This window comes from Pollicipes pollicipes, unplaced genomic scaffold, assembly GCF_011947565.3.
Source record: "Pollicipes pollicipes isolate AB1234 unplaced genomic scaffold, Ppol_2.1 Scaffold_6138;HRSCAF=7277_pilon_pilon_pilon, whole genome shotgun sequence".
Taxonomy (NCBI): domain Eukaryota; kingdom Metazoa; phylum Arthropoda; class Thecostraca; order Pollicipedomorpha; family Pollicipedidae; genus Pollicipes; species Pollicipes pollicipes.
This window is the reverse complement of record NW_023596818.1, coordinates 13,222,122-13,240,869: the sequence shown is the minus strand read 5'-3', so window position 1 is coordinate 13,240,869 and position 18,748 is coordinate 13,222,122. Positions and strand designations below refer to the sequence as shown.

Below are 18,748 nucleotides of genomic sequence, written 5' to 3'. Positions count from 1 at the left end.
TATCCGACTGCATTGATCCAGGTGGCCCCATGCCGCGTAAATAACGATAGACGTTTTCACAAAGGGAGGCTGCCTGAAAAGTTAAAGAATGTTTGAACGAGTTTTAAAAACTTTAAGTGGTTACTGTATGAAACAATTCTTCATGCAATATCACGCATATCAAATAGGCACAGCACGTTTATTGAACTCAGAAGACGTTTTGAATGCAAAACGAGCCTATTTATAGACTTGTGACCTGAGTCCATACCTTAGGTTTGCCTTAAGTGTAGGAGAATGCTAGGTCCGGAAAGCGTGTGGATCAGACTAGAGCGTTGGACGCTGGGTCGCGCCGCTATTGTTGGCCTCAGTGTCGTGTGGAGAATGGCAGGCATTGAGGATCATTCCATTCAGGGTTCATTCATTGTAGGTCATCAGCAGGTAAGACGCAAACCTGCGAAGAGGTGCACAGCCGGGACATAGGAGCTTTTTGGCGCGTTTGCGTGAGATGGGCCACCATTTTTTTAAAGTCTCAAAATGCTCCGGTAGCAATAGATCTGACATTGTAGTGCCTGAAGAAGCATCTTCCCGGTAACCAACAAAATGCAAATCATCAACATATGTGTCTTTAGATCCATGTTTTTGAATTTCTGTAAGGCATTTCTGGCCGAAAATCTTCATAAGATATGTGCTGTTAGAAAATAAACCCTGAAAACTTTTCAAAAAGCTTTATGCGATCACACCTTGGCGCTGTGCAAAACTGGCTAATATGCGCGCACTCGGTCCACCACACAAATGATTTATCTCAGTGAATACTATACCAGAAACATTTGGTGTATGCCATGTCACGTCCCACGCAACCTGGCGATGGTTTTTAAAGGATTTTCTCAAGGAGGCATGGACACCGCCTTGCACGCTGCTTGTCTTAATAATTTGCATCTACCGGGCCAATGACTGATCGGTGATGCGAGAAACCTTTGCGTGAAACAAGATTCATTGAGAGCAGCATACTTTGCTTTTGTAGTACACAAGGAGACCTTGAGACAGTGGTCTGATGCATGCTGTCAGTGCAAAGCAGGACAGCTTTGAGCTTGTGCTAACAATAAAAAACATGTTGCAAGTGAAGCAGATTACAATAAAACCCATTGGTATATAGAAATTGCTGCGTGTGCAAGCACCTCCTTTTGGACTGCTGCACTTCAATAACAGAGCTAAAGGAGTCAACATCGTGTTCAAAATTAGAACTCGGATGTCTTCAAAAGTAGGTTTGGGAGCCATCACGCTCCGCACGACCCCTTGCCTCACGTTACCAAGAATTGCAAAGAGATGTTGTTTTTTTTGCAAGGGAATAGGAGGGTGAGAAAACGAAATGCTTCTGTAGTGGGAGATTGAACGAGTGAGGGGGTGAAAGCGTGAGTGAGTGACAATGACGCAGGGCAGAAGAGAGATGTTGAGAACAGGAAATTAATGCGCGAAAGTCAGAAGAGAATCGGATAAGGAAACAAAATAGGGAAAAGAAAATGCGAGGACGAACGAGGAAAGACCGAAAGAGCCGAGCGCGATGAACGACGGACACATGTGAGCAACCATTCTCGGGCGTCTCTTCAGAACGAGTCGCCAGAGGTCGTGCGACATGTGCGGGCCGCTGGAAGGGTCCACATTTCTGGAGATCAGCCGGGATAGATGCGTATCACGTCTCTCTCATCCCTCGGCTAGAGAGGGGATGATGGTTTTGATTGGTGCCGGACGGTCTTAAAGTTTCATGACGGCACTGGGCTGCTTCGGGAGATTCCCAATAGGGTAAGCCGATTCGAATGGACTTCCGAGAGACTCTCGCGGGCTAGCAACCTGGCGTCCGGCTGAATGGTTCGCAGATGGTCACATCATGTTTCAAATAACCTTCAACCACGATGCTGCAGTTCGTTACCACAGCGTCCACTCATTTGCTAATTCTGTAAATTATACAGTCTATCGTTGTTTGGCATACTCTGCCTGCTCAACATGGACTTGCTATTCCGTTAGAAATGATGTCAATTTTTATAGTTCATCTGGCAGAATGTATCTGGGAACCATGGTGCTATATAAAGTGGTAGGCAGGTGGATTTTTATGCTTTGGTAAGCAAGCAGAAGGGATTAGGGCGACCAAACATGCTGCTCGCAGTGCTGAACGTATGTGAAATCTGGAGGAAGCACCAAAGAGAATGCGCCATGCGCTGAATGTAAGCGAAATCTCGTCCAGGACACCGGACGCTATTCTTTTCGTCATGACTCTGCGCTGTGTCGTGACTTTAATAACCAGCCTCCCAATGCTGTGTCAGATTTCCGTGGGTTTTCCGAAGATCTGCAGGATAAGTGTGTGGAACACTGAGCACCTGACACAGTGCCGGCGCGACAAGCGATATGTGTCTCGGGACTTAAACCTGGACCTTGAAGGTCCGCATAATCACGGGTGGCAGCACGGGGCCTTAGTGGATGCAAAGGAAAGTGCGTGCCCCGTAAGTCTTTTGAAGAACTTGAACCGTCCGTCTGGCAATGAGCAACGTTTACAACAGGAGCCGGTGCAAATTTGATACAGGTTGCGAAACCGTACCAAACGTTCGAGAACTTCCAAGAATGTAGCAGCTAGCAGTTGGCCTTGAACATGCACGCCTGGTTACATTCTGCTTCCGCCTGGTTGCATTCTTACATTCATTACAATTAATTCTTAGCTTCAGTCATTTTACATATGGTACTATATATGTTATTCGCACTGGCTGTGGAACACTGCCAACACACACACACACACACACGCGCGCGCGCGCACGCACGCTCGTACGCACGCACGCATGCACGCACGCACGCACGCACGCACGCACGCACGCACGCAAGATAACATTTGAGGACATGGTGTAAACATGTTGGCACTGTTGTAACCACGCGACTACGCTCCTGCGTCAACACATCTTTATTGACTCCTCGCTGTTGATCAGATCCATCTGGGTTAAAACCCTGAGCTGGCTGTGGGGCCCAATACTTTGGCTCAGGCACCACTAGTTCCGGAGCTAAAATATCGACTCAGTGTTCACTGGCCAAGAATGCCGCCGCCTACAGCTTAAAGCCACATTTACGGCCAGTTCACCGCCTCATCATGCTATGGCTGCCTTTCAGCAGAGCCGCTCTGCCCCGTCCCGAGCCACAAACAAATCCCCGTCGCGTGGAGCACGTCATTCGACTCCGTGCCAATCACACTTCACGTTCATGTGTGGTGGAGGTGCCCGTCGCGCCTGGGGCTGGCCGCAGCGCCCGTGTTAGGCTCGGACGCTCCCCTAACGAGCGCACCGCCCCGCCCCGCCCCGTCCGCCCCTCGCCCGCCCCGTCGACCAGCAGTCTAACTACCGCCGGCGGGCGGCGCGGGTCATCCATTTAACGGACCGCCAGGACCCCGTGCCCTCAGGGCAAAGGTCAGGCGACCAGACCGGCCGGCACGGCCTGGTGGCGGAGGGTCGGCGTGGTCGGTAGGCCGGCGCCATGGAGGATCGGCCGAGCTGGTAGCTGGCTTAGCGCCGGTGCGGGTCGCTGGGGCTGAGAGCTAATTAGACCGAGGAAATGACGGCGGGTGGAGGCGGTTGCGTGCTTCGCTTCAGATCAATCGGACGTTAAAGACGCGTGTGACGCCCTCGGGTGTCTGAGCGTTTACTTATTCATCGATATTGCCGTGGCGAAAATGGCAATTTCTTGTCGACCGAGCAATGTTCCCTAGGGACTGCCCAATTCCGAGAAGACTGGTAAATTCGTCATCGACCAGTCCATCTATTGGACATGCCGCGCTCCTTGGCCCTGTTTGCTGTCTGCGGGATATTGGTGGCAGCTGTCCACGGTCCACGGTGGCCGGCAAGAATATTTGCCGCGGACTTCCCGCCGGGGAAAAATCCTCACCCGTCACCAGTGCAAACGTGTCCCCGGAACCAGACGGACTGAAATGAGGTGCTTGGACGCGACAGGTACTTTGGGGAGTACGAACACAGAAGGTGACAGGACGACGCGGGTTATGTTGCGTCTGCATGCGGATGAGTGAGGCTATAACTTGGAGAATTGGCTTATGATGCGGTCGATGGTATAGGTTGGAATACTTATCGAACGGGAGAACACGGGGACGTTTGTAGCTGCGTCACTTTTTGCATCGGCGAACACGCAAGTTTTCCAGTATCACAAAAACACTTCGGAGCGGACTGCTGGCAGAGAGCTGTAAGAGTAAAAGAGCCGGGTGTACTGGAAAAGTTTGTTGGATCTTATGCTTCCTGGAGCGAACGGAACAATCTGATTTCAAGAAAGTCGTAACAAATTACGGATGTCAGAAATGTTGACACTTTCGTGCTACATTCTTTAGAATCACCAATATGTCATCCCTGAAAACCCAATTGATGAAAACTTAATTGTTCAGAAAACACTTGGTGTTCAAGTTTAAGGCTATATTCCTCTGCTCTATCCTTAAAGTTTTATTCCTCTGCTTGTTTGGTTTTTTGTAAAGCTTTGCCCTGATATCTTTCTTTTTGAGCTTTTCACTTGGTTTTATTTGCGCAACATTCATGCTGAAACGGTCAGATTTTAGTGGACGAATTTTGTTGGTTCCCGTTAACTATTGTAACAATGTATTAGGCTGCATGTTTGTTATCGCAGGTCGTCAGTTGGAAAAATAGCATGCGTATTATGTATTTTATATAGTCCAGCCCTTTTGCAATCAGCTGGAAGCTTGGGAGAAGTAGAAGCAATTGGTGGAAGTTCCATTGTTTTTTTTTTCTCGATGGAACTTGAGCCTCGTCAGAAAACCGAGTGGGCGTATTCGGCACGAACTGACTTGGGTGAGTCGTCGGTTTGAGTCGTTAGATCTCGTAATGATTTGCTAGTCGGTAGCGAACACAAGTGGCACCGCAATCGCGTCTCATTCTGCTTCAACCTTCCTTGATATTCTGAGCGCCAGAAAACATAGAACCATAAGGAGTCGGAAAATTAGATTCAGTGTTGAAATGGCAATCGCGATGCCCAAGTGAATACACGATGAAAATGCGCCGACCACTCACAAATGCTCCTCACCAACGCACCGTTTCCGCACACTAATTAAACGTCTTGCCTTGCCGTCTTTGAGGAAATAAACCGCGTTTCTACGGGCGAGGGAAGAGTGGGACGACTTGTTGCCGACATTTGATTGAAAATAAGACGGTGTGGTATTCAACTATCTCTGTTCTATGTGCCGGATACTATTCCTCTGCAATTTTGTTTGAATTAAGAGGCAATCTTGGGCTTAAACAAAAGCAGCTTTGTGTTTGTGACCTAAGATAGAGTTACAAATTGGGCTATGTTTATAATATCTTTCTTTCTCTCATCCACAAAACGCATCGCTATCCTTTCGACCACAGCTACAATTCACTTTCATAAAAAAACGCCAGGAAAATAAGGTAAAGTAGAACGTCTCTTCAATTCTCAATTCAAGCAAGAATCAAAAGAATCAAATAAGGGTGGCAACTAGATACATAATGTTGCCTGGTGCATGGCTGCGAATGTCAAGCGTAATATCAGTAGCAGGCCTGGAGCGGTAGTTGCCAGGCGCTTGTCTCCTTCAGCTGTCATGTGAAAGGCCCGGATTTAAATACCGGTTGCGTAATAGTGCCGGACGCTGATATGACGACTGCAGTCATGCGCTCTATGGAAGGCGAACCAGAATTGGCACTCGGGCGGTCCAGGCGACAGGCAAAGCAAGCGACTGCTGTGCTGCTATCACCTTTTAGAAAGCATAGCCAACTGGGGTTTGAACCGGAGTCCTGTCCATGTGAAATATCATAGCCAATATATTAGCACGCCAGCATGGATAAGCCGGCATAACAAATGCACCATGGTCAGCATAACAATAGTGTCAATATACCAGCATAGTACCAGCGCTGGGCCCAGAGCAAGTGCATAGCCGGTGTCGGTGCACCGGCCCGGCATCAGCACAGAAGTACAGCTTCTTCCGCAAGGCCGGGAGGCGCGTGCTTGGGGCGCCACCCAGTAACCGATCCGCCACCAGGCGGCGCTAGCTGACGCCGGAGCCCGGCGTTATCGCCCATCTGGCGCGCGTGGGCGTAGGCCCTGGGAGGCGGCTGGACCGGCTGACGCCCGACTGAGTGATGGCCACATCACTGGTGAGCGGGCCGCGCCTCCCGGCACACCGTCTGCTTTGTGTCGGCGGCAGCGGCGGCGGCAGCGAGAGACTTCGGACAGCGACGCGCTCACCATTCAGCTCCTTTGAACCGCTCCGTCAACCTCTCCGCAATGCGTCGACGTTGAGCAGGAACGAAGGTCGCCATCGTGGGAGATACATCGCATGAACATCTCCAGTCCTCTTGAACAACTCGTTCCTGACGCGTGGACACTGGCGTCGCCTCTGATCGACGGAAGTGTAACTAAGGCGCACCAGAGCGCGTCGCTCTGGAGACCGTGTTCGCCGTCAGCCGCCTGCCTCGTCTCCGGCGGCTTGGGGCTATGCGGCAGCCATCGCCTGCCGGCACTCACGTGCATTTTGACTGTGTCGGGGCGGCTGACAGTGACGCGGTAATGGTCCTCTTGTGTGCCGTGTGAAATACGAGACTCCGCTTACAGCTCAGCCTGGCATGGATTCCCCCCGAGTCTGGCTGATTGATGATAGTGCCTTTGACGTTGCATTTTCTTAAGCGGTGCGGTATCGATGGGCACATTTATATAGACCTGTGCAGCGAAATATGGAGCTGAAATAGTTTGCTCCAAGCTGCTTGGCAGATATTTTGCGGTCGTGCAAAAACTTCCATCAAGTTATTGCAAGGCGGAGCAGCGACAGCTCCACATCGCATTCCTTGGTGAAACCTAGAACCCCCACAGCATAGATTTTGTTAAACGGCTTTATACTAGGTCGAAATATGATGTGATGAATGCTGTTTGTTGGCACGACTTGAGATGTGTTCATTTACCTTCTGTAGATGATTCAACTGGATTTTGGGACAGCGCTTGCTATGTCTTTGGCATGCTATGTTTTTGCTATGTTCGTGGCATGTGATGACCTTTCTCCAAGCACCCAGATCAAATATATAAAGGTATTTCGCAGATGTTGGTTATTAAAATCATGCGAACGATTTATCAGGGAAAACACGGATGCCCTGGTCCCAACCTCTTTGATATAACCAACGATCCGATGCAAACTAAAATATCGGGGCTCTGATAGATGCTAATAACAGGACGCTTTGCTTCAGATGCGTTGTTCATCGTATGTATCTCTTAAATATGAAAAGAGAACTGTAAAGTCCATAGGTGTTCTGAGTTCAAGCTTGATTCTCTCAAGTATCTTCTCATGATGCACGGACAACTGAAAAGATTGCAGATCCAATAAGGACTTGAAATCAGCTCATTGTTACGTAGTAGGTATTACAGTTATCCCCAATCACCGTAAAAGGGGGATCAAGCCCATGGTGCTGGCATATGTATTAGACAGCAAAAGGGACGAGATGCATGGACATTAGCTTCTGCTAGGCTGGAAAAAGATGGCCAAAACACTTAGCAAATACATTTTTAGTCATACGAAAAGTGAAGGTTAAGCAACTGTTCAATTCTTTGGTTTTTTAGGACGAAAACAACGAATGGTTTGCATGTCCGCAGTATTACTTGTTTCATGAAATAGCATTTTTCGCGGTGCAACAAGAGGGCCGAGGCACACGTCCCTTGCATAATAGCTTCGGGATGCTCACGGAGGCTCATTGACAACGCATCGCCGGGCAGGCCTTCCGTGGTCGAGGACCGTATCCACTCGACGTGCATGGACGCTAGCGTCGTGGCAGTTCATGATAGCATGGCATGCTCAATCGGAGCAGGCTCGTGAGAGCATCAGCCAGCCAGCGAGTACTCTCACGACGTCGGAGCTGCTTCACATCGCCCTCGCTCCTCCACCTCCGGAAGCGGCCGGCGCCGCTCGCCGCCACGGGCGAGCGGGTGATGAGCGGCGGCCGCCGGTGCCGCGCTGGCCCCGGCCCCGCGGCCTTCTGGCCATCGATTGACGGGGAGCATCGGACGATCAGGCCGACCTGTCCGTGACTAGTGCAGATTGGGGCCGCCCTCCCGCCGACACGGAGCGGAGCCCGTCACGGCAGCCATGCCGCCGACGCCGCCGCTCCGTAATTGGCGCACTCGCCGGCTGCGTCGCCGGTCAACGGCTGGTTACGCGGCACAGCTTTTTCGCCAGGCTATTTTTGGCCAGTAGATGGCGGTGCGACGGCCATGGGACGCAGTTTGAAGCAGTTTTGTCATCGGATATATTTGTGGTTGGTATCGTGCTTTCGAGCTACTTGAGGTTTGGTATTTCGGACGATGGGGCCAAGAATAACTTCAGGAGTGGGGCCAGGGAAGTCGTCATTTGAGTTAGAAAGTGAGACCTTACGACGACATCTGGCTTAGCAGGCCTGGGTGGTGAATGACACTGATGTAGGGAAGGTGAAATATTTAAACTATTCCTTCCCTTCCTTCTCTTTTGTGCGAGGTGACACAAGGAAAGCGGCCATCAAATCCAGATAAAATGTTGCGTTTGTTGAGCTCCGACTGCCAGTTTTCTGAGCATTGCTCGTCAGCTTTTTGGCAAGTAACCTCATTTCCAGCTCTTTGTCGTGGTGAGTATTGACAGCTGGTGATAAATCAGATTTGTTCCGCATTTCACACATTTTTTAGAATAGCCAGCTAGGTAAAAGGGTTTCTAGGTTTCGTCGCAAAAACTTGGCTGGAATGGGAATAAATGTGCCGGATGTATCACCCGCCGGGATGATGAAGCAAGGATCAACATGAAAAAGGGTTATGGGGTTAAAAGGGTTAAAAGGGTTATGTTGCGAAGGGAAACGTGAAGACAAATATTTAAGCCAACAGAACAGGCTTTCGCGGATAATCAAGCCCACTTCAGTTTAGAGACTAATTCAGGTTCTGAGGAAGACACGAGCCGAATATACAATCACTTCACATATGTGTCCTTTCTTTCCACCTGATGTCTCATGAGCAAAAGCTATGCAACAATATATTTGATCGTATCTTGTACCGTACTCATCAAAGCCATTCGGAACCTATAAAAGTAAGCTCGTTTAAGTTGAGGTATCTCTGCCTGGATGATTTTAGCATGAAGGTCGTCTGGCCGCCGTCTCGGCTGTGGCCCAAATGTAACTTTGCGTGTAGTTCCCCAGCAGCACCGAGGTAAAGACCTCACACAGATACAGATCGCTTCGCTGACGTCATCATGGTGTCGGATCAACATAGGCTGAAACTGGGATTCTGAGTGGTACAAGTGGGATTCTGAGTGGTACAAGTGCATCTCGTGACGTGCAGATCATTACATCACTGCATTTAACTCTACGTGGTACGATATCACTGCAGTGTACTGCCGTTTGATGTTCTTATGTTGCGCCATTCAGCTACATCGATGTGGAAGTCATGAGCTAATAGGTTCCTTTCAGGTGCAAATGGAATCGTCCTCTTCTAAATTTCCTGTCAGTCGTGCCTGGCTGAACGTGTGCGTCTGAACTTCGGGACCGTAATTATCGATAGCTTGAACCTCCTGACAGCGGAACAATTTTCCATTACATATGCATAGCATCAATGAGTCCATCTTGTCCTTCCCAGAAAGTGAAATTTGACAAACCAGAGGGCTGGTAATTCGATGCTAGAAACGCCTTTAGGTTTTCGGTGAAATGAAAAAAGTTGTGAGTTTGACTTTGGCATGAAGATAAATGTGTTCCGTAAAGTGAATTTAAAAAATACTGACCTTTTCCTGCACGTAAGTAGTATTTTTGACGAGCCCATCCCTGGAGAGTTTGTCAGATGGCGAGCCCTGGAGTGGAGGGGTCTGAACCTCCACCATGCTTGCTCTCAGTAACGCAAGATCTCCAAATTTTATCAGAGAATTTTGTTGGATGATAACTTCACTAGCTGGTCATGACAGTCGTGGGCTAGGTAGCCTAGTGTTCAAAGAAGTCACCAGTCTTAGATATGTCGTTCGTAAGTGAACAAAACGCGTGGATAGGATACGTGATACGTGACTCATGATAGGATACTTGAACCCTAGTTACAATTGACTTTTGAAATAAACATTTGTTGAGCGACAGAATTACGTTAAAGGCGACAAAAAACTCACGAGGCCACGGCTTGAAAAAAGCGTATACACATGCGCGAAATGCCATAGTTGGCATTGATGCGTAGAATAACCCGTCAGAAAAATGTCTCAGTTGCAAAATGTTAGGAGTTGTGGGCTGCGGACTTGTCGTGGGGTGGACCGACTCGACAATTTGTTGAATGCACAAGGTAAATAGTGCAAACAAACACGGTTTGCACATTTGATAGAGGAAGTCATTGCACTGATATGCCATGAGGTACATACCAGTTGCAATATACCGGGTGGTGTCGGCTTCGCAAATATATCAAGCACACATTGAGAGGCATTGTGAACATCCTCAAAACATTTCCCCAAGTCATTGGTATCTTTGCTCGACTGGTACCTCCCGGTGTGTTTCAGCTTGGTTAATCTCAGCAAAGAACTCAGCATGCATGCTTGCTCACCTGCGGCTCGGCGGAGTGATTCGCAACTGGGAATTCGAGACCAAAGATCCTCCTTATCGACTCACAGCTGCTCTGGTAAATTTCCACATCACGTAGGAACGGAATACAAACTAAGGCACTTCAAAGCAATGGCATATCGGAGCCGAAGCAAGTCTGTAATGGAACCCTATCGGGCACGTGACGAGCACGCATACGACACTGAGGTGGATCATGTTGGGGTCTTGGGGCTTCTAAGGCATCGAGCTCCTCCAGTCACGGTGGAGCCAGCCGCGGCACGATTGTTCGTCACCCCGATTTGTCTTCTGTCCCGGACACCTTGCTGTATATCAGTGCGGAAGAAACGCCCATGGATTTGCTTTAATAATCGTAAGGAAGAAGGGAAGAAAGAGTAGTGAACTGGAAGAAATATTGCATCGTAAGAGAGAGTTACAAACTCGTAATATCTGATAATGTAATGAGCAATACCGTGACTACGTATAATGCAATATCGTAAGGAAGAGTAATGCTCTGCTATTTTCAGTGTTCCTCACGAAAATCAGGGAGCGTATATAATACCAGTTTACCCTGAATGCTGTGGACACTCCATTTGCTTGCATGTTTCACATGGTCGCCGTAGCTCAGTTGAAAATAAGACCCTGGTAAAGCAGCCCTGAGAAGTATTGCTGCCACATAAAAAGCGAGCACTTCCCTGCCTCTATTCTTTCATCCAGCTGGCGTCAGGAAATTCGGTCGTGTTTGCAGATCGCGGTGAATTTGAAGGGCTCATCGCCCGCTTCTTATCGGAACACTAGCTGTCTTGGATTTTTGAAACGATCATGGCACGCCTGAAACAGCGCCAGAATTTCAGCCTTTGTTCCCTGGACTCAATCCTTTTCCTCCGGTCATCTGTCTCGGAACCACCATGGCTTGCGAATTCCAATTCCACATCCGCATTGCGCCAGCATCAATGTCCGTAACTTAATCAAATAGTATGCAAATTCCATGCAAATTGTCCCGTCGAACACGGCTGCCGTCGCATGGGGAGGCGAATAGATATGCAAATCGCACCGTTCAGCACCGCCACCGCATCGAAAAGAGCGTGTCCGGCGGCGTGAGAAAGCCTTCGGCCAGATATAGCATATATCCGGCCGGAATTGGCGAGCATTGCTAAGAAGTTCCAGCGCAATGAGTCGGGAAACCATGGGCTGTCTCCCGATGGATTAAAAGCGGAGTGAGTCGGGAAACGGTGGGCTGTCTCCCGATGGATTAAAAGCGGAGTGAGTCGGCAAACGGTGGGCTGTCTCCCGATGGATTAAAAGCGGAGTGAGTCGGGAAACGGTGGGCTGTCTCCCGATGTATTAAAAGCGTTATGGGTCGGAAAACGGTGGGCTGTTTCCCGATGGATTAAAAGCGGAGTGAGTCGGGAAACGGTGGGCTGTCTCCCGATGGATTAAAAACGGAGTGAGTCGGGAAACGGTGGGCTGCCTCCCGATGTCTTAAAAGCGTTATGAGTCGGGAAACGGTGGGCTGTTGCCCGATGGATTAAAGACGGAGTGAGTCGGGAAACGGTGGGCTGTCTCCCTATGGAGTAAAAGCGGAGTGAGACGGGAAACGGTGGGCTGTCTCCCGATGGATTAAAAGCGCAATGAGTCGGGAAACGGTGGGCTGTTTCACAATGGATTAAAAGCGGTGTGAGTCGCGAAACGGTGGCTGTCTCCCGATGGATTAAAAGCGGAGTGAGTCGGAAAACGGTGGGCTGCCTACCGATGGACTAGGAGCGGAGTTTCCGCCGGAGAGAAAATTATCCAATAAGTCTGCGATCTCAGATGCTTCCCAGCAATGTTCTTCCCTCTGTTGACTGTATCGTTACTGCTAGCAGTTTGTATCTCGACAAAACTTGTCCATCCATTCGGCACCGTTAGAACTATGTCTACATGAATATGTATTTGTTCCCAACGCAGTGGGTGAGGGCATACAGCCGACAACGCGCGACGCTGAGATGTAAAGTAAATGTATGCAATCGTTCGATATGGCAATGCAACAACTGTATAAGTTTTAGCATCGAGACATCAAGGAACACACAACGATGTGAACGTAAACATTGGCTAGAACATAAGCGTCAGCGAGAAAATCAGCTGAGCATTGATCATTGATGATCATTGATGATGAGAAAATAATTGGTGCTGATCAGTGAGATCAGCACCAACCAGATCAGCATCACCGACTTCACCAGCGTGTTCAGCGGGGCAAAAACAGAAATAAAATGTGTAAAACTTTGACGGCTTCTGTACCCTGCCCTATGTGATGAAGCATAGTGTGGGAAGATAAAACCAAGAAGGTGTCAAGAAGTATACTCGTAATGTTATAGCATGGCAAAACCGCAATACTTTGAAAAGCGATCTAGTTTGGCCGGCCTTTCAATAGCCTGCGTTTTCATCTGGCACGCGAATGTGTAATGTATGCATGTCAGATATGACAGGTAGATGGCTGACTTCTGGTGTAGTATTTTGCATACTCCGTTTGATATTTCAGAGGAGAGGTGATTTTTTTCGCATGTTGACGAATCAGGAAGGCCCATTAGGCTACGACCTTAAAAAGAATGTCTTAGACGCGGAAAAAACCAACCTCTTGAGACCCCCATAAGCAGCCATTTTCTTTCCGCACATCGGAACTATGAGAGTCGTCATCATAAAGAAAAAAATCCTCCCAAGTGCAGGGTGGGTGAGTCAGTCTACATACGCAAACTGAATGTCTGAATTAATAGAGATTTTTCCTTGTAGAATTAGGTAGGTTTCCTCTATGCAAAGCTACCGTATTTGATATGCGATTTTTTTCATTTCGGGGGGGTTTATGTGTGGGTAATGTGTGTCGTTCTATCACTTGTGTTCCGAAAGATGCTGTCTACGCACTGTCAACATTGGCTGGCATCTGGTGTCCGTTTGATATTTGTACATTTCGACGCTGTGGGTAAGGTCAGTGACCAAAAAATATTATCTAAAATGCATCGCAATCAGCAACTTAAACGTATATGTGTGTGTATATATATAGATATATATATAGATATATAGATATATAGATATATAGATATATATATATAGATATATATATATATATATATATATATATATATATATATATAGAGAGAGAGAGAGAGAGAGAGAGAGAGAGAGAGAGAGAGAGAGAGATATATATATATATATATATATATATATATATATATATATATATATATATATATATATATATATATATACGTAAATATATATGTGTGTGTATATACATATATACCCATATATATATATATATATATATATATATATATATATATATATATATACCGCAAGGTCACGGTAGTTCATTTTGGTAGCCGAGAAGGGATTCTCTTTAATATATCACATAAAGCTCGTGGCGCTTACTGCACCTTCGAACATTTTGACCAAGGTCAAAATGAAAAGCTTGCCCCATAATGATCCAAGTCTTTTGGCATACTTAATAAAACGCATTTTCCTGGCATTCGTAACACAAGTGCAAAGTGTCGTCGCTGTGCATAAACACATGTCCTTTGATATAATAATGCCGGAAACGCCTGTAAGCTGTAGAAAGAATGCCTTTTGCCGCCGTGCTGACAGTCCTAAGGAATAAAATGGGTCATTATTCTGTGGACATTGCGGGATTATGCCGTGTATTTTGCGAGAAGTATAAAAATATTTTAATTGGTCGCATATGTACGAAAATTGCAGAAGTACAACATGGTGGAATAGTGTAAAAAGCAATAGAAGGTTATTTGACCATTGGTACACAAATTCAAGATAGTACTATAATATCTGCGAGGTGCATGTGGGCTCCAGAGCTAGAAGCGTTGAACTGCAAAATATATGTCCCCACGGAGGCTAGTGACTAACTTCGACAAACTCGAGACAATTTGCTTCCGTATTCCGTGTACTGCATTCAAACAGAATGTCCATATTCATGACAGGTCTATATAAAATGAACGCGATGAAACTGATGTTACGATGCACCAGCTGAAAGCGTAACAATGGATGCAAAGCAACGCACATACTTTAACTATGAATGGTTTTATCCGTGTATTTGGTGTGGTTTATTCGGAAGGTTATGTTTCACTAATATGTGTGGGCGTCAACACGCGCCCGGGTGGGGTCAAATTGAACCCCCGAAGGGTTTTTAGGCAACACAACAGTTGAATGAGCAAATTGAGTTGACCTAAGGTCAGGTATGAAGGTCACATCAAGGTCAAAACCAACCTGTTGTATTACTCTAGGGCTTGCTGTATGAGATAGTTTCTGGTGCTCATTTCGAATTTATTGATAGCAGGAACCGCAGTATACATCATCCATGGAGTTTTTAGAGGTCAGAATAGATCATTGACCTGAAACGACCCAGGTCAACATTTTGTTTTAGGGACCACACTGCCTAGCATAATCTTTGTCGCTTAGTCAAAAGCAAAACTCAAAGCAATCTTGTATGATTTTGGTCACCTTGACCTTCAAAAGGTCTAACAAGGTCACTGACCTTAAATGAGCATGTGACCTTTCGCTTAGAATCGGTTATCTAGGTTCTGGGGACACTTTGGAAACCAACCTGGAACTTGACCTTGTTTGACATTTTTTGACCCGAAGTTCATGAGCTAGGAACCTGAAACTGTGACATAAGTGAGTTCACGTACAGGTCAACACACCCTGTAAATTTGGTGCTTCTAGCTTTCTTAGTTCCCGAGATCTCAGGGAGGGGTCAAATCGTCCCCCCCCCCCCCGTCCTCACCCGAGCGGAGGGTATCCAGACGGCCATCCGGGCGCGTGTTATCCGGAGGGGCACGGGAAGGTCCCCACTCATAATTGTGCCAGGCTGAGTCCGGGGAAGCAAGGTTTGCTTAGTGTGGTGAATTTCTATATAGTGGCCGAAAGATGTGTTATAATATATTGCCGCAAATGTTTCCCGTTTATTTCCGTATTGTTCGCATTTTATAGTCAGCTTATAATCGGCGTAGTGTAATAAACCGTGAGCACGAGAACCGCATGAGCGGCATGCGTCTGTGAACAGCAGTAATTATTTTGACGGCCTTATCGCGTCATGTTAACGTGGATATGAACCAGAACATATCCACATAACATGGATATGAACCAGAACAAGCAGTGACTCGCAGGTTACGGGCTGCTTCACGCAGTCGGCTGGGGCTTCAGCTGTCATATAGAAGCATCACAGTCCATCGGGAAAGTGCCGGTCTCCGGACTGGTTTGGCTTGGTGTTGCCAGGTTTGAGCTCCGTCGTCTTGGTGTTGTCAGGTTTGAACTCTGTCGGCTTGGTGTTGTCAGGTTTGAGCTCTGTCGGCGTAAAAAGACGCTCTCATTGCCACGGAGTGGAGGATAAAGGATTACATGGTGGCAATGAAATAACACTGTAAAATAACACAGGTTATTCTGGTGTATCCTAGAGGCTGAGGCCGATCCACACGCGACCGGGCCGTATGATGTATACTGGGATCCACGTGCCCTCGTGTGGGGTGGCCGAGCATAGCAGCCTGTGGACCGCTCGTGGCTGACGATAGCAGCATAGCGCTGGTACAGCGAGGATAAGTCGGCAGTCAGGATAAAATGAGGAGCCTGGATGGGGAAGGTGAATGTGTGCTGATGGAGTGATCTGTCTATATTATTGGTCGAACCATGTTGCCTTAACTTGACTGATCAAATGAAGATTGGCACATCCTGCCAACCCCAACCCCTCCCCCCCCCCAACCCTTGTAAAACACTGGATGTCGAGATAAGTGTTCCCTTGTGGGGATCCTCTCATGGTACTTATTATCATGCTACTAATGTTCGGCCTTGCCCCTTATTAAGTCGTTTAACAAATACACTCGCGCAGATTTTCTATACAGTTTCAGAGGCCGTTAACCAGCAAAGAACAGTCAGCTGAAGAGAATAACTCAGTACCTGCATATGTTAAGATGCGACCCTGCCCATGCGCATGGCTCTGTCATGCAACGGATTGCGCGCTGATATACTCCGTGGCTGTCTATTTCGTGGCGTGTTCCACCCTCAATCACGAGACGGCGCATTTCGGAAAATGCACCCGCCACTGACTGAACGGTCTGCCAGCATGCCGGCAGCGTAGATACTATACCTTGCAACGGAAATAGGTTGAGCCAGCAGCGCAGGTAGCTTCCGGCCCCAACTCTCTGCAGTCGGACCTCAGGGCGTTTAGCCTATCCTGAGCGCTCGCCGCTCACGGGAGTGCATCCACATCTGATTCCGTCGGCTGATACAATGAATGCAGCTTTTGCGGTGTTTCAAATGCTCACTTACCGCAGAAAAGGTCAACAACTTAATGCACTTTCGCTACACGGCGTCCGCAAATCACGTCCGTAGCCCCAGAGCTTGGAACCGTTAGTGTACATTCCCACCGATAGATGGCGGGAGGGACGCCGCCGCGCCCAGGACCAGTCTGTGGGCAACGTGAGCTGATCAACAGCCGCCGATTGCCTCCCAGCGCTGGAGGTCACTGATTACCGCGCACGTAATGTCCGGCCCAGGCTGCGACCATGGCGTCAGCGGCGCCTGATTGGGAAGGCTATTGCGGGAAAGTGGCGGCGATCACCGGCGCGTGGAGACGATAACGGCGCGGCAGAGACGGATGCGGTCGGCCCGTCCGGCCTCGTGGTCGGCCGGCGTTCCGCACTTGTGACCATTTGAGGGGAGGACCTTTGTTGCGCAGAAGCCTGTTCATCCAGCGCAGGCTTTTAAGGGGTGTTTTGACTCAAAGTGATTTTTTTGATAATTGATTTGACTAAATTTGACTAAAAAATTGATTTGTTTAGATTTGTTTTGTCCAGAAAATGACATTTTTAGTCATGTGAGGACCCTCTGCCCCATCCACTCAGCGTCTCATAATATATGGGAGAAATTTAGTTGGTGAGGTTTCAAGCAAGATTTTATCATCTGACTAGCGGCGGTTCACAGGGCCAGAGGGAAGGTTGTATTTGTTTCCAAACCAGAAATGGCTGTAATAAGGCAGTGAAAGATTTCGTGCAAACATACCTGAAGCAAGTGCGATTCAAAACGCCTCCTATTTGCGCGCAACACTTGTAATATGACGTTTTTACTTGCGTGGAACTATTTGCATCCATTACTGTGACGAAAAAATGCGAATAATAGCCCATTTGACTTTCCTAAATAAGACGGTTACATGACATTCTTGACTTGGCATTCGTATCTTAACCTATAAGTAGCGTCATAGACGTTCATGCAAAACCATTTGCAAACGGACGCAAACGGAGTTTTGTTTGTGGGAATCGAAAATTTGGATGCTCAATGATTTACTACACCGCACCGTGTGGTGGCCTGTAATAGGCCGGCGAGGTATTACAGGTTCGCCGGAGCTATCAGCAATCCGTCCTGTTTTCTGGGTTCATATTGCGTGGAAAGGGAATGTTCCACATTTGAAGATTTTGCAGCAGGCATCAGATCAGATGAAATTACCTCGCTTATAACTATTGGTATACTTGTATGTGGAAAAGTCTGCTCTAAACAACACAATTTCTCTATTTAGAGTATATGCTCCTCAATGTGTAATAGTTTAATTGCGTCATGAAACGTTTGCCGTGCGAAATTGCAACCAACACTGACTTGCAGTGCTTCATCGAGCTAGAGGTAGCTGTGGCGTTGCTGGAGTTGTGGCTGTGGCGGTGCTGGAGGTGTGGTCGTGGCGGTGCTGGAGATCTGGCCGTGGCGGTGCTGGGAGTGTGGCGGTGGCGGCGCTGAACCAAATATGGTTGCGTGCTCGTGTTTTGGCCATTTCTCGTGGTGTTCTTTTATATTTATCCGCCAGTGTAAGTCGTTTACTAGCATTCGCGTGTTGGGCTATGACGTTTTTATTGACCTCTTCGATCACAAGTCTTATTTCCGTAATAACTAGGGATGTACAATTTTTGCATCATGCAGCACGAACCGTAATTGGTGATTGCAAACTTCGAAGCCCGCACAACAATGGTTAAAAACCAGTTGAAGGCTGTGATGGCAGGAAGTGATGCTCACGAACGCCCGGTATGAAGAACTGGGCATTATATTCTTGTCGGTTTTGAGAGCAAATGGGGTGCTATGATTTAAATGACTTTTCTATACCGTCATGCATGCCTGAATGACCTTGAAGCAGCTGCACAAAATAATCCGCGCATTTTCGCGGGCGTCTAGCTCAAAATAGGGTGGGGGGGGGGGGG

The 18,748-nt window shown here is 47.8% G+C and overlaps 1 protein-coding gene across 1 annotated transcript in view; it reads left to right on the top strand.

Annotated features, from left to right (window-relative positions):
* Nucleotides 1-18,748, top strand: part of LOC119105328 (inactive dipeptidyl peptidase 10) — a 107,532-nt gene that overhangs the window by 37,149 nt on the left and 51,635 nt on the right. The gene's annotated exons all lie outside the window — the stretch shown is intronic.